The sequence below is a fragment of the Solanum dulcamara genome, chromosome 3, assembly GCF_947179165.1.
Source record: "Solanum dulcamara chromosome 3, daSolDulc1.2, whole genome shotgun sequence".
NCBI lineage: Eukaryota > Viridiplantae > Streptophyta > Magnoliopsida > Solanales > Solanaceae > Solanum > Solanum dulcamara.
The window spans coordinates 59,000,484-59,014,742 of record NC_077239.1 but is presented as its reverse complement, the minus strand read 5'-3'; positions in this window follow the sequence as shown (position 1 = coordinate 59,014,742).

The following is a 14,259-nucleotide window of genomic DNA, read 5'->3' as shown; positions in this document are numbered from 1 at the left end:
GTCAAATTCGAGATTCTCAGTGTAGGTCCTATAATCTCATTTTAGACCCAATTTTGGATCCGACTCCGAAAATTATTTTCTTGGTGTCAAAATGCTCATATTGATTTGTAGATCAACAATTTGATAGTATGGAACTATTTGGAGTCATTTTTCGAGTGAAAATATATCGGGAAGTAGACTTGGAGCGTGCGTATTTGGCTTTGAGGTAGGATACGATCTCCCCCTTTTGACTGAACTCTATTAGATATCGTGTAGTATATTATACATGTGACTTAGGTGAGTAATTTATGAGATTATCATTTTTCTCATCCGATTCTATTTTCTTATTTTTGGGTGAGCTTTAGGCTAGAATAGTCCCATGAAATCCTCATACTAGGTTGTGGGCCTTGGTTATGGTGTTGACTTAGCATTATTATCCTGTTTAGGGTTGATATTGATGACCTTAGTCCAGGTTTGAGACTTAGGTGATGTATCAGGTGTTTATGACCCTCTTACCTAGGCGTAGCTTCCGATAAGGCTTATTATAGATATGATACCTTTTATGCTAGTGCTTGAGACCTCTAGGGCTCGTCGTAGCCATAAATTTTGCTTAACTGAGCTCATTGAGAGATGAGGTGGCATATTTTGGGATAAGACATTGATCTTAGAGATATTTCTCCCTGTGTTGATTTTGAGTCATATCTCGATTATGCACTTTTGTTTAGCATTAGGCTTAGGATGCCTCTTTGTCTATTACCTTTTGATTGGGCCCAAAGTTGTGCTAGAGGAGCGACTAGATCCCAGGTTAGTCCTTTTTGGATCTGATAGTGTGGTTTAGCTCAATGTTACTATTTGTATTGTGTGTTTCTTATTTATATACTGGTGATGGCATGCTTGCATTGATTGAGCATATTCACTTATTTTGTGGTAGGATCCTGGTATTTTATTAGTTTTTAACTACTATTTTGAGTAGGATTTCTCACACTTTTACTACTTTTAAACTAGTTTTAAAGGGAGTCATACCACTTGGGATATTGGATACTAGTTGTGAGATCTACAAGGCATCAAGAACATGCTCTTTTTATACTGACAGTTTCAGAGGTATCAAGGATGCACTCAGTTTTATTGATTATCTGGTGCGGCATCGCCCTTTTATACATTGACTGCATCCGAGATGCCTTAGCCTTTTTTGCCCTAACAGTATAGTTTTGCTCGATGTTACTGTTTGTATTATGTGTTTCTTGTTTAGATATTGGTGGTGGCATGCTTGAATTGATTGAGCATATTCACCCATTTTATAGTATGATCCTGATATTTTATTGGTTTTTAACTACTATTTTGAGTAGGATTTCTCATGCTTTTACTACTTTTAAACTGATTTTAAAAGAAGTCGTACCACTTGGGGTATTGGATACTAGTTTTGAGATCTACAAGGCATCGAGGATATGCTCTTTTTATATTGACAGTTTCAAAGGCGTCGAGAATGTGCTTAGTTCTATTGATTATCTAGTATAGCGTCGCCCTTTTATACATTTGCTGTATCTGGGATGCGTTAGCATGTATTTTATTATCTAGTGCGGCATCACCCTTTCTACATCGTCTTGGCTGCTCGCTTTTCGGTACTACTACGAAGATTCTATATGTTTATATAAGACTTGGTTCGAGCCTAGGTAGTGTATATGGACTTCTCGCATCCCATATGAGCCTCTCTAGCCAATGCACCAGTGAATTAGATAAGGGAGCAACATAGGTCCCATCTATCAAGCTAGGGGCCGGGGTGGGTCTATACACTTGTTGTTGTTGATCTCTAAGAACCACCAATGATGTTACTAGTTTTTACTACAAACTTGCATTCATTAGCATTGCTTATCACTAATATATTTGTTTGCTATTTGGTCCCCCGGTTTTTGATTGTCGAGGGTATGTTTGTCATTATTTGTACCTTCCAAGGGTATGGGTGTCTGCTCATTTATTGTTTGATTATACTTTTTCTTATCTCTTGTTGTACTTGTAGTTGTATTGGTAGTTGGTCTATGTGGTATTTGAGTTGGATGATGGTTGGTCCTTTCTGCTAGGCTCAGTCGGAATAGTTCCTAGGTGATTATGTGGTTAGAGTTCCCAGTTAAAACTGTATTTTATTAGTAGACTCCTATGATGCATTCCTCATGTTAGTAGGTTGTTAGATCCTGTTTTAGGTGCGTCCTTTAACTCTGCTCCTTTATTTATATCTCTAGTTGTCTTATTTCTTGCCATTATTACGGTAATTCTTGACTAGTTACTTATGTAGTATTTACCTAATTATATGTTAATTATACCTGCTTTATTTATGAATCTCAGTCGGCCTATGCCTACTAAGTACTATTTGTTTGGTACTCATACTATACTTCTGCCCCTGCAGATCACAGTACGGGTTACCGCAGTTGATTTTGACTGGTGCGGAGCAGCTTCTGATTCAGAGATTTTGTTAGCTCCTAGTGTTCGGAGTTGCTGATTTCCATTCATGTTGAATTAGGACTAGTCTTTACTTGCTTTCGAAGGATTTATAAACTCTTAATGTATTTGTAGAAGCCTTGTAATCCTGTTTTGATTTAAATGCTTGATTACTTACGGATGCTAGGTCTTGGGGTGACTTGTTGTGTTGTTTCAGTCTTTTTCTCTTTCTTCTTAGTATTAATTATTTCCTACTTTATTTATTCATCTTCCTCTTGATAGCATTACCTTTGGTTTCGGGCTAAGGATTAAGGGTTAGGTTTATCTGTTGGTAGGTGTTAGAAGGTGTCATTCTGGCCTAAGAAATTGGGTCGTGATAGTGAACTATTCATTATGTATGTAGAAGCCTTGTAATCCTATTTTGATTTAAATGCTTGATTACTGACGGATGCCAGGTCTTGGGGTGGCTTCTTGTGTTGTTTCAATCTTTTTCTATTTGTTCTCATTATTAATTATTTCCTACTTTATTTATTCATCTTCCTCTTGATAGCGTTACCTTTGGTTTTGGGCTAAGGATTAAGGGTTAGGTTTATCTGTTGGTAGGTGTTAGAAGGTGTCATTCTGGCCTAAGAAATTAGGTCATGATAGCAAACTATTCATTATGATTGTGATTGTTGGATTGGGTATCACACCGACACATATTGGATCAGGTACCATGATGGTACATATTAGATCGGGTGTCACACTAATACATATTGGATCAGGTCCCATGCCAGTATATATTAGATCAGGTACCATGCTGGTATATATTAGATTGGGTACCACACTGGTACATACTAACTATTGGATCGAGTATCACTCTGACACACTAATAGTTTGGGTGTGGGTCCCAAAAGAGGACCAAGTATGTGTTATCATTCCTTAAGAGGACCAATTGATTGTTATAACTGTGATTAGTCATGCCCATTTTGTAAACTAATTCAAGTTAAGGACTGGAAGTCCGAGTGATGCTATAATATGATGTGATTATGTATCTTGATTATATGTGTGATGATAGGGGAGTTGACATAATTATAATTGAGCATTCCCATTCTGTGTAATAATTGATATGAAAGGACTGAAAGTCCAAGTGTTACCAAGTTTCATACTTTAGTGGTGTCATCTGTGTTATTATGTTGTGATTTCTCGATGTGTCCGTACCGCAGGTATGATGCCATAGGTAAGCAAGTGGGGAGAAGTTGTTGTGTTGTTAGGTGAGATTAAGGACTTAGAATCAGATATTGTTGGTGTTCTGTTGGTGTGTGTGTTAATAAGAGATTGAGAAAAGAATCAGAGATTCTGTCTCCGGGCAGGCCGTCCTGACGGTAGGAATCCTGCTATGTCAAGGCCGCCATAGCAGGTTAGGTTCCGCCATGGCGATTCAATACGGTTATGGGGGGATCCTTTGACCACCTTAATATTTTCCTCTTACAATTGAGATGCTAAATATTCTAGGGCTAGGTGTTGGTGTGAAAGCTTAAGAAAAATAGACTGGTTAGACAGAGTTAGTGGTGATTCGTATTTTTAAAAATCCTCTATGATCGGATAAGTGGTAGTCTTGAAAGAACATTGGAAGGTTAATGGATATGATAAGAGTTTGTTCATAAAGGTTTGACGGGTGTACTTTCTTAATTGCATATTTTCTTCTTGTTGATTTCTTAATATTATACGGTGGAACTGAAGTTGACCGATGATGCTTACCAGTACGTGTTGTTTGTACTGATACTAATCTTTCTATGTCACTTGGCATAGTCTGGTGTAACATCCCTCAAAATGCTCGCAAGTTCCTTAAGAATGCCTTGGGAATAGGTCACTCACATAATGCATTATCCTTAATCTTTTTTGCAAATCTGAGTTTGGAATATCGATCAGGGGGTCAAAACCTACGGGAAAATGGTCTTGGTGGATTTTTAGGACCCGTTTATTGAAAGATAGATTTTTAGGAGAAACTACACAAAACAGAAAGATCCGCGCCAAGTCCACATCACGGACTTGGCAAGGGTTTTCTGGCTGAGTTAAATTTTTAGTAAGGGCATTTTAGACTTTTCCCAAATTATTAGCTAATGAACCTAGACTTTTTAGGACCTAATTCAACTCTATAAATTAACCTAAATCCCTAATTCTATTCATTCTTCTACAATTCACCTACTCAAATATTTCTCTCTCTCCAAAAGACTCTCAAGGGCTCCATTGAAGACTTCAAATAAATTCACTCAAGCTCTCCATCAAAACTCTCAAGTTCTTCCAAATTAATTGGTGTTCTCACTTAAGGTATGTGGGTATTGATTCATGGATCCTTTCATCCATGAAGTCCAATCAATTTCTCAAGATTTTCTATCAAATTAAAGTATGGTATTTTATGGGTTTTATGATCTCTATTCCAATTGCATGAATTATGATTCAAAGTATGATCATGAGTCTATTTTGATATAAATTGATGGTTATTGCATTGAATTGAAGAGTTTTCTATGAATTCTCCTATTTTGATTTCTAGGGTTCATGATATAAAATATGAGTATTTTCAATTATACTTCCTAATGATATTATCTATATGAATTATGTATGGGCTAAAAGAAAATTTATGATCATGCATGTTTTCAAGTCAATTTCATGGTTGTCAAGTCAATTGATCATGCATTCATGTCTTACCCTAATTTCAAGTATAAGGTATGATCATGAATTTCTAAGTATGAGTCTATGTATGTATGGTTTGTAATGATGAAAGGACAATTCTCATATTACAAGTATGTTATGAAAATGAGCTACTCTATGATTTCAAACCTATGATCATGACTATGATATATGAAATTATGATTTCTATGCTATGTATGTATTCCGTGGGAGTTGACTTAGTACCGAATGTGGACTTGAGTTGGGGGCTCGAAATAAGGGGTCCTTATATATCTTGTCTCATAACTACGTACCACCGTAGGATTGCCTTTTTGGCCTAGCTAGTGGATCCACATATAGCATATGCATGACCCGCCTAGCGGGGTAGACTTTCGTTTGATGTAGGAGCAACATTGAGATTCCATGTTATAACTCGCATGGTCTTATTGTCAGTTATGGTTCCTATCCCACATATGTATGTTCCTTTTTATGTTTTAAATGACTAATCCTATCTTTTACTTTATATGATACTCCTATGGTTTATTATACATTGATCCTTCTTAAAGACTACTTATGATTTTTACTACTTCTCTTATCATGCTATTTAAAATGGTCATTTGTATAAACATGATTTTCTATGCATTGCATTGCCTACATACTTAGTATATTCCAACGTACTAATGCATACTTTTTGCCTATATTGTCTCATAATGTTGGGGTTGAGGTTGAAGATCATATTCTTCCATGTGTCTAGTTAAGCTTTTCTATTCGATGGTGTTTGTGGTGAGTCCTCATTTATCGAGGACTAGTCATCGAGTTGGTTATTATTTTAAAGACTTTTGTTATATTTCATATTGAGGGTGAGCTATAGACATGTCTTATCCCCCACTCATATTCATGAGTAGAGGCATCTAGTTGGACAAATATTTTAAATTTATGTTGTCATGTGACATTCTTAAATTTTTATTCATGGTTTAGACTCTCTTATGATGTTTCCACTTTTACTTTACCTTATGTATGCTTATGATATGTACAAGAGTCTTGGTTGGAGCCCTTCGAAGTTTCGATCGTCGTGTTACGACTAGGCCCTAGGTCGAGTCGTGATATCTTGTTGTAGGGTCAGTGATATTTCATAGGCGAGGACGATGATGATCTCCAATAGCTTCTACTCTTCCTTCCTTATGGTGGGAGTTGTTTCTTTAATTTATTTGTACACTATATTCTTAAAAGCTATTGCACCTGTTTAGACTAGTATCCTTGGGGGTGTTAGAATGCTTCTTGTAATTAATCATTAGACTTCCGCATGTTATAACCATTTTGGGGATGAGGGTACAACAATAACACATTTAATGTGATTTCACTAGTGCGGTATATTGGTATAGTTACATAATGTACTAATTCAAATCGCTCCTTAAGTATGAAAAAATTGTCTATTTCGTTCTCTTTTACAAGAATAATCATATTTTTTGGATACTCTGTGCCATAAAAATAATGTACTTCACCAACAATCACACATATTTCAAGGCACAATTTGAATATAGGGTTTAAGTATAACACCCCGAACTCTTGAAATGTCTAAACTAATTTGTACCTTCGTGGCAAGATGAAGCGTGATTAATAAATTAAAAATGATGTGGTATGATTTATTTGAATTGTTCAAGAGTTGTATTTTAAGTCTTGAAGTCAAACAAGTTGAAACATAAAAGTTGGCAAGAATTATTACAAGTTTCGTTTTAAAGATTCTCTGAAATTTGGATCAAATATCTCGGAGATTCTCTCCAAATCTATAAGAAGTTAGAGGGTCCATGAGTATCAAATCAAAGGTATACGAGTCTAGTTTTAAAGCATCTACCCATTTGTCTATACGACTTCATAATACAAAGATATTTGCATTTTTGCGAGATGACATAAGCAGGCACATGAAATGGGTCCCTAGGTCGATGGAAATTTATAAAAGTCCATCTTCTTCATTTTTTTCATTCTAGCTCGTAAGAAACCCAGAAAATCATAAAATAACTCCATTAAATCATTCCTTTTTATTTATAATTTCATCTTGGATCTTTAACGGATATTGCTCTAGTCGCGAGCTAATTATTTTGGTTGGTATAGTTTTCTCTGTTGATTGTGCGGCGTAGCTCTGTGGAGGTTGTGGCAGTAGGGGTTTTTCTATAGTTTGAATTTGTGGATGTTTTTTGGGTGTGTATAGCAAGGTAAGAACCATCTTTTATCGATTTATAGATACCTTAGGCCACGTATTAAAATTTATGGCAAAAATACATACCGATTGTCGAATTGTCGTAGTAGTTCTTATCCTTAATTATTGATTGAGATTACCCCCACATAGGTATTATTTATCTTAAACTCTATGAAAAAAGTTATGTTAAGGCTATTCCCTTCTTTAAACATGATTCCTTAAAGCTTAGGAGTGACACAATAGGGTCGTTATCGTTGATGTACTCGTAGCTTTAATTGTTGGTGGTTGGCTACTTGAATGGTTATATTCCTCCCTTTTCAGGATTTTTATTCTGTTAGTAGTAGCCCTATGTTGGGCTGGCTTAGAGAATATTCGTATAGGTTGCTTATAGCTAAATTGCTCGCCTTTAGCCTACTGAATTATTTGTTATTACCCTTGAGGCTATTGTGGTCAGCCGTAGGAATGTGATATTTTTTATAAGACGTCTATGAGTTACCTACAGAGATATATTATTGCTTAAGAGGGATATGAGTTGCCTACGGTGCTATATTTTTGCCTAAGAGGGATATGTGCTGCCTATGGGGGTATATTATTGCCTAAGAGGGCTATGAGTTGCCTAAGGAGCTACATTGTTACCCAAGAGACTATGAGCTGCCTATGGAGCTATATTGATGCCTAAGAGGGCTATGTACTTCCTACATGTCTATATTGATGCCTAAGAGGGCTATGTGACTGTCTACGGGGTTAGGGGTCTATACACTAAATTAACACCTTCTGGGCTTGTGGGGGCCTATGTAAGTGGTCTGCTTTGTTGTTTGTACCTGCCGAGCTTATGGAGAATTGTCTAGGTTATTGTTTGATTATTTTTGGTGTGCTTAGATTCAGAAGCATGCCAATTTTGTTATCTTATTCTTGACTTCCTCACCTAATTACTTTCATTATATTATGATACTTGCTCAGTTAATCATACTCAGTACATTATTTTTTACTAATGCCACATTGCATGGAGGTGCTGCATTCATGTCTGCAGGTCCCGATAGATGACTCGGTGGACCTCATCAGTAGCATAGTTTACTTTTATCAGGTTGGCTAGCCCTTTTCTTCTGAAGCTGTTAGAGTTTTGAGGTTTGTTGGCTTTTGATGTATATAGTTTTGAGTAGGCCGAGGCCGTGTCCTTGAAAAGCTTTACTACTCTTAGGGGTCGTTTACTGTGAAGGATAATACCAAATAGTTCTAGAATTAAATTATGATGCCACTTAATTTGTTGTTTGGTTAGCAAGACCAGGATCACTTATCTCGAGATTAATAATTAGTACTGGGATAAATCATACTTCCCCTTGGATGGTATAGTAATTTCAGAATAACTTATCCCAGATAAAATAGGAAAGTTGACAAAGCTATTTACTTAAACCATTATTATCCATCACTTTTCATATTCATGTATATTTTATTATTTTTAATATCATGTATAATAACATTCACAACCTTAACTACTCCTTTCTTAGGTCTTAGAGTAGCTGCCCACACGACCCAGTAGATTGGGTCACGACAAGAAGGAAATGAGACAGAGAATAAAAGAGTCTCTAGAATTCAATGCTACTGAAGAGAAAATAGCTCATCCTGAATTCCAACAATCACCAATCTCAATTGCACTGTAAATCAAGTACCGCTAATATCTGGCTCAGTTCCTGCATGCAAAAGGGTTCAACAACTATAGAGTGAGTACGAAAAATACGTGTACTTAGCAAGCTTTGAATACTAACCCTGTCTAGAAGTGTTTATGAGATATGTCCTAAAGATTCTTTTTCACAAGTATAATTACTTCATATAATAAATTACCTCAACTTAACAATTAAAAAACATATTTTTTCAAAACTATCAGTTACACCACTCATAATATCACTAGAAGTCTCAGTTGTATCAAGTTAAATCAAAACCACAGCCATCTCAACAAATCAATACCAAATCAACATAAAATGCAATGTAGATGAAATGTAATGCAGTGTAATGCACTGGTAAAAAAAATTGATATACACTCGCTTCCTCTATCGGATAGTTGGGACCTAGGAGACTCATGAGGTTCATATATCCATCAGAATTATTTTCCGTCGGTACAATAACTTTCACCGAAATCATTTCTCATCGACATAATAACACCCGCCAAAATTGGCATAATAAGAATACAAATCTTACATCTAAAGTACTATTGTTGTACTTTTTTCTTCAATTAAAATCATAACAAGGACAGACCTATTATTTCTTTAGTTAATTTATGTCTCCTAATTAACTAAATTTATCATGATATCTCTTTCCCAACAAGAACATGCCAAATTTCAATGTTATACTAACAATAAAATATATAGAAGTGAGGAGGACTTTTGCTAAAACAATATTGAATGAGTGAATGTGAATTTAATTAAGTTTAGAATAGTTACTTAATATATTTAGGGGGAATAGAAATATGATAATTCTTAATCGTTTAATGATTTATCTGATACAAAAATTGACTAACCCTTTCCCTCACGGATAAATCGTTAAAGATAAACTTTAATCTGTCATCAATCATTAATCCAATAATTCATTATCAATAAGCAAAATTTATAAAAAAAAATTATAAGAACAGACCTTACACGAGGCTCCCATCTCTCGTGCACAGTCAGGGGTTGAGCATCACTCCCAAGCCTTAACATAAATAACAAAATAGAAAAACACAAGGAGGGGGACATAAACCTTACCTCCGATCCTATGTTGGTACATAAGTCGGCTAACCTACTAAGGTCGGCTAACTCATCTCCGATACAAAAAAGGGCTAACTATAACTAGAAAGCAGTAAACCTATGAGAGGACTTCTCTCGGTACAAATCGACTAAGAAAGCATAAATGAGGGAGACTCTCCCCTTCCATGAGAAAATAAGAAAGTAACCTACACTAGTCCTATTCAACTATGCTACGTATCATACATAGCTAAATTGAAGAAGAACAAGTATACGAAACTTCTATCTCGCATGGGATGAGAAGGTTTTTTTTATCTTTGCCCTTTTTAGTCTTGTCATACCAAGTAAGTCCCCATGGAGGGGTGCATCCACATCAAGATCAAGTATATATCATCTAAGGAGGATGAAAGGAGAGGAAGTATATTGAATTGTAACGCCCAGTAGCCTTGGAGATGTTGTTGAGGAAGGACTTGAATTGACTTGTTGCATGCTGTAATTTGAAGATGCTGCAGCTTTGAATAGGGCTGCTGTTAAGGAGGTCAACTGGTGGTGGTCTCCAAGAAGCTTGTTTGTAATAGAGTTGCTGCAGGTAATGAGGAGTAATAGATAGTGTTGGTGAGGTCCTAGCATGCCATGCTTTAGTCTCCCCTTGTTTGCAGATAAGAATAAGCTGCTTTTTGTTGCATGTTATACTTAGGAGTAGACCCCTCATTGTGGTGAGAGTTGTCTCCTTGAGACACTTGCACAGGCAAACACAACCAGAACAACACACAAACAAACAAACTTGCCATCTGCTGTACCAAGTATTATTGGCTTGTAACTGCTTAGTGTGTGCTGCATATTGGTGAAGCAGAGGTTGTATGATGTTGGCTGCTAATGGATTGAGGATCAAAGCATTCTCATAGTTGGAGTTGCAGCTGGGGTACAATAGTGCTGCTACAGGAGCAGTTGTAGGTGTTGAGATATGAAGATTGGTATAGATGGAGTGATGATTTGGTGATGAGGTCTAAGTATGCCAAGTTGTTGTCTCCCTTCGTTTGAGAATCATTGAACCTGCATAAGGAAGTAGCAAAGAAGCAAATAGGTGTGGGAATTGGATAAGCTGGTGCAGGTTTGTGTGCACCTTCTTATTACTTTCATAGTAGGAGAAGTTAAGAAGCTTGTTGGGTCAAGCTACACAGGAAAGGAGGCCCTTCCTTGTGTGTGGCTCCACAGTAGTTGCTTCACCTACACAAGAACAATCAAAGGAATATAAGCTACCAAACAAGCACAAAAAATAGGAGGTGCTTCCAGTTCTGCAGAATCCTTTTGTAGCAATCATGGAGAGGCTTGTATCTGTGGTGTCCTCTATGTAGTTGTTGTTAATACATGTTGGGGTATATCTCTAACAACCTGCAACTACACAGCAAACAAACAAAAACAAGCAAGGACATACACAGGCTATCAGAAAGGAAAGGACCTCAAAGGGTGCTTTGGAGCCTGCTAGCTTTTTCAAGGTCGCTCGACTAACGTCTCCAATTATCTGTTTGAGGTGAAACTTCTTGGGCTTTGCAAATACTGAGTATGTTGTAGTCCTGCAACATTTGAAGGCCTTTTCCATAAGTTGGAGCTTCCAAATTGCATATTGCTCCCTCTTTAGATTCAAGACAGCAGACTTTTTCAAGGTTGCTCGACTAACATCTCCAATTATCCGTTTTAGCTGAAACTTCTTGGGCTTAACCACTACTGTATTTTTTGTAATCCTACAACATTTGGAGACCTTTTCCTCAAGTTGGATGTATTTCCATTATGCCCTCAGCAGTGGTCTGCAGTGCTGGTTTATGCTGGTGCATAGCTGTATTTCAGTATAGCTGTGCCCCTACAGCAGTAACCAACTCCTTGTTGCCTCCCTAGCTGATGTGGTAAGATGCTTGTTAGAGTACCTGCATAGACAAACAAAACCAAAGCACCACACAAACAAACAAATCTATAAGCTGTTGTAACTAGTACTTTAACTTGTATTTGTTCCTTGTGTGCTGCAGGTTGGTGGGGTTGTTACTAGAGGGTATTATTGGTGGAAGATGTGGATGGAAAGCTGAGGGTACTGCTCTATAGAAGCCACAGGATACTGCATCCCATAGAGCAATTCCACAGAGGGCCTACATAAAGAGAAGAAGGCAAGGTCCCATTTGTACCCTGTTTTACCATGCTATTGCTGCACCTGGAAGTACCTATGGCTGTGCCCCCAAGAGATGAATGAAGAGTTGCAGGTTTGTATTTACCTGCACAGACAAACAAGAGAAGAGAAGAAAGATGGACTAGTCTATTCCTTACCTCAAGAGGCAAGATATTAAGTTTAGGAAAGCAGTAAGAAGAGAAGACTCTCCCCCTTATAATGGTCCTAATTATAGGATCTTCAAAGTAGCTATAACTATACATAGAGATATCCAAGTTGAAGATCAAATTAGAAAAGTAGTTTGGGGGAGGTCAAGGGGGTTTCTTGATCCTTTTGAGCCTTCTTCTTTTGAAATTTGTCATTCCCAGCATGTCTATTTCCATGTGAGCTCTAGCTTCCCTGGAGAGGTCCTGCTTGTGAAGTAAAGCTCAGGAGCTGTTCATTTATGGCTGTATTTGGAAAGACTATCAGCTGTGGAGTTGGCTTCTCTAAAGGCATAATTGCAGCTGAACTCTTGGAATTGGATGATGAGGCTATTGAGTTTGTCCAGCAGTTCCTTGATAGACCAAGGAGGCTTTGCTTTATGCTGCATCCATCTGATAAGTAGCTAAGAATCAACCTCCAACACTACCTATGAATAACCAAGATGAAGGCACCAAGAGAGACCAAAGATTGCAGCTTTAATCTCTGCTTGATTATTAGTTCCAGCACCTAAAGGAATTGTAAAAGCAAAAATGAGCTCACAAGATGCATTTCTAAGGATTCCTCCTCCACCAATGTTGCCAGGATTGTTGAGAGCACTACCATTAGTGCTTAGCTTTACCAAATGATCAGGAGGCTTGGTCCAGCATACAGGGGTAATCTTGATATCATGGTAGCATTGTTCAACTAAGGGGACAAGGTCTCTCCAGTTGTTAGGCCACATAATATAGGGAAAAACACTGTGAAGCAAGTGGAAAATATCCTTAAAGATGGAGAATTTGACTTTTGCAAGATTAGACTGCTTCCCTCCATACTTGGAAGCACATCTATTCTTCCAAAGGTTCTAACATATGAAGATAGGGAGAGCCTGTAACAAGAACCTGTGGGCCTCATTCTTATACTTAGCATTCCACCACCTTATTAGCAGATTTGTAAGAGGTGTGTACTCCTTGTTAATGCCCAAGGAATCAACGAATACACTCCAGGTACTCCTGGCAAAGGCTTCTGCAACAAAGATGTGATCTATGGTATCTTGGCCAGGTCCGTAGAAGCAGTAGCACTGAGAAGGAGGGTGGCCAAATCTGGTAAGCTTGTTATTAGCGGGAAGCTTCCTTCTAATAGCCCTCCAAACAAGAAAGGAACATTTGAAAGGGATGTGCTGGTGCCAGACATTTGAGTTAATCTTGGTTTTGGGCCTCTTGTCTCTGATGATATCCCAAGTAGAAGAACAACTAAACTCTCCATTATTGTTTAGTGTCCAACATGGTTGGTCTTGCTTGAGAGGCTAATGGTTGATGTGAGTAGAAAGAATAATAGACACAAACTGTGGAGGAGCCTGCTTAATGAGCAAATCAGCATTCCATTGTCCATTGTTCATGAAGGCTGAGACTTGGGTGTTATTGAGCCTACAGCTGTGAGTGCTGAATTGAGCTAAAAGGCCAATTCCCAGCCAGTTATCCCACTAAAAGAGGCAAAAACCAGACTGAATTTGCCATTGTATGTGAGGCTCAACATTATGCTTGTTCTTCATCAGATGCTTCCAGATCAGAGATTGTCCAGAATGCCATTTTTTTGTAATGGGATTGGACCTTTGACAATACTTGGCTTTGAGAAACTCCCCCCACAGAGAATGCTTGGTCCTAAATACCCACCACTGTTTATATTGGAAGGACTTGGCTACATCATATATTTGTCTTATACCAATACCTCCTTCATCATAGGGGTAACTAAGGTTATTCCAGGAGGACCAATGGTACTTCCTCTTGTCATTTTTCCACCCCCAAAAGAAATTTGCAGTGATGCTCTGGATTTTTTTGATAGTGGTTGCAAGAGGGGAACTAGCTGAGAGAAGATGAATAGGAAGGGCTTGAATGGCATGCTTAATCAATGTGACTCTGCCTCCATAGCTGAGGATCTTAGCCTGCCACCTTGTTATT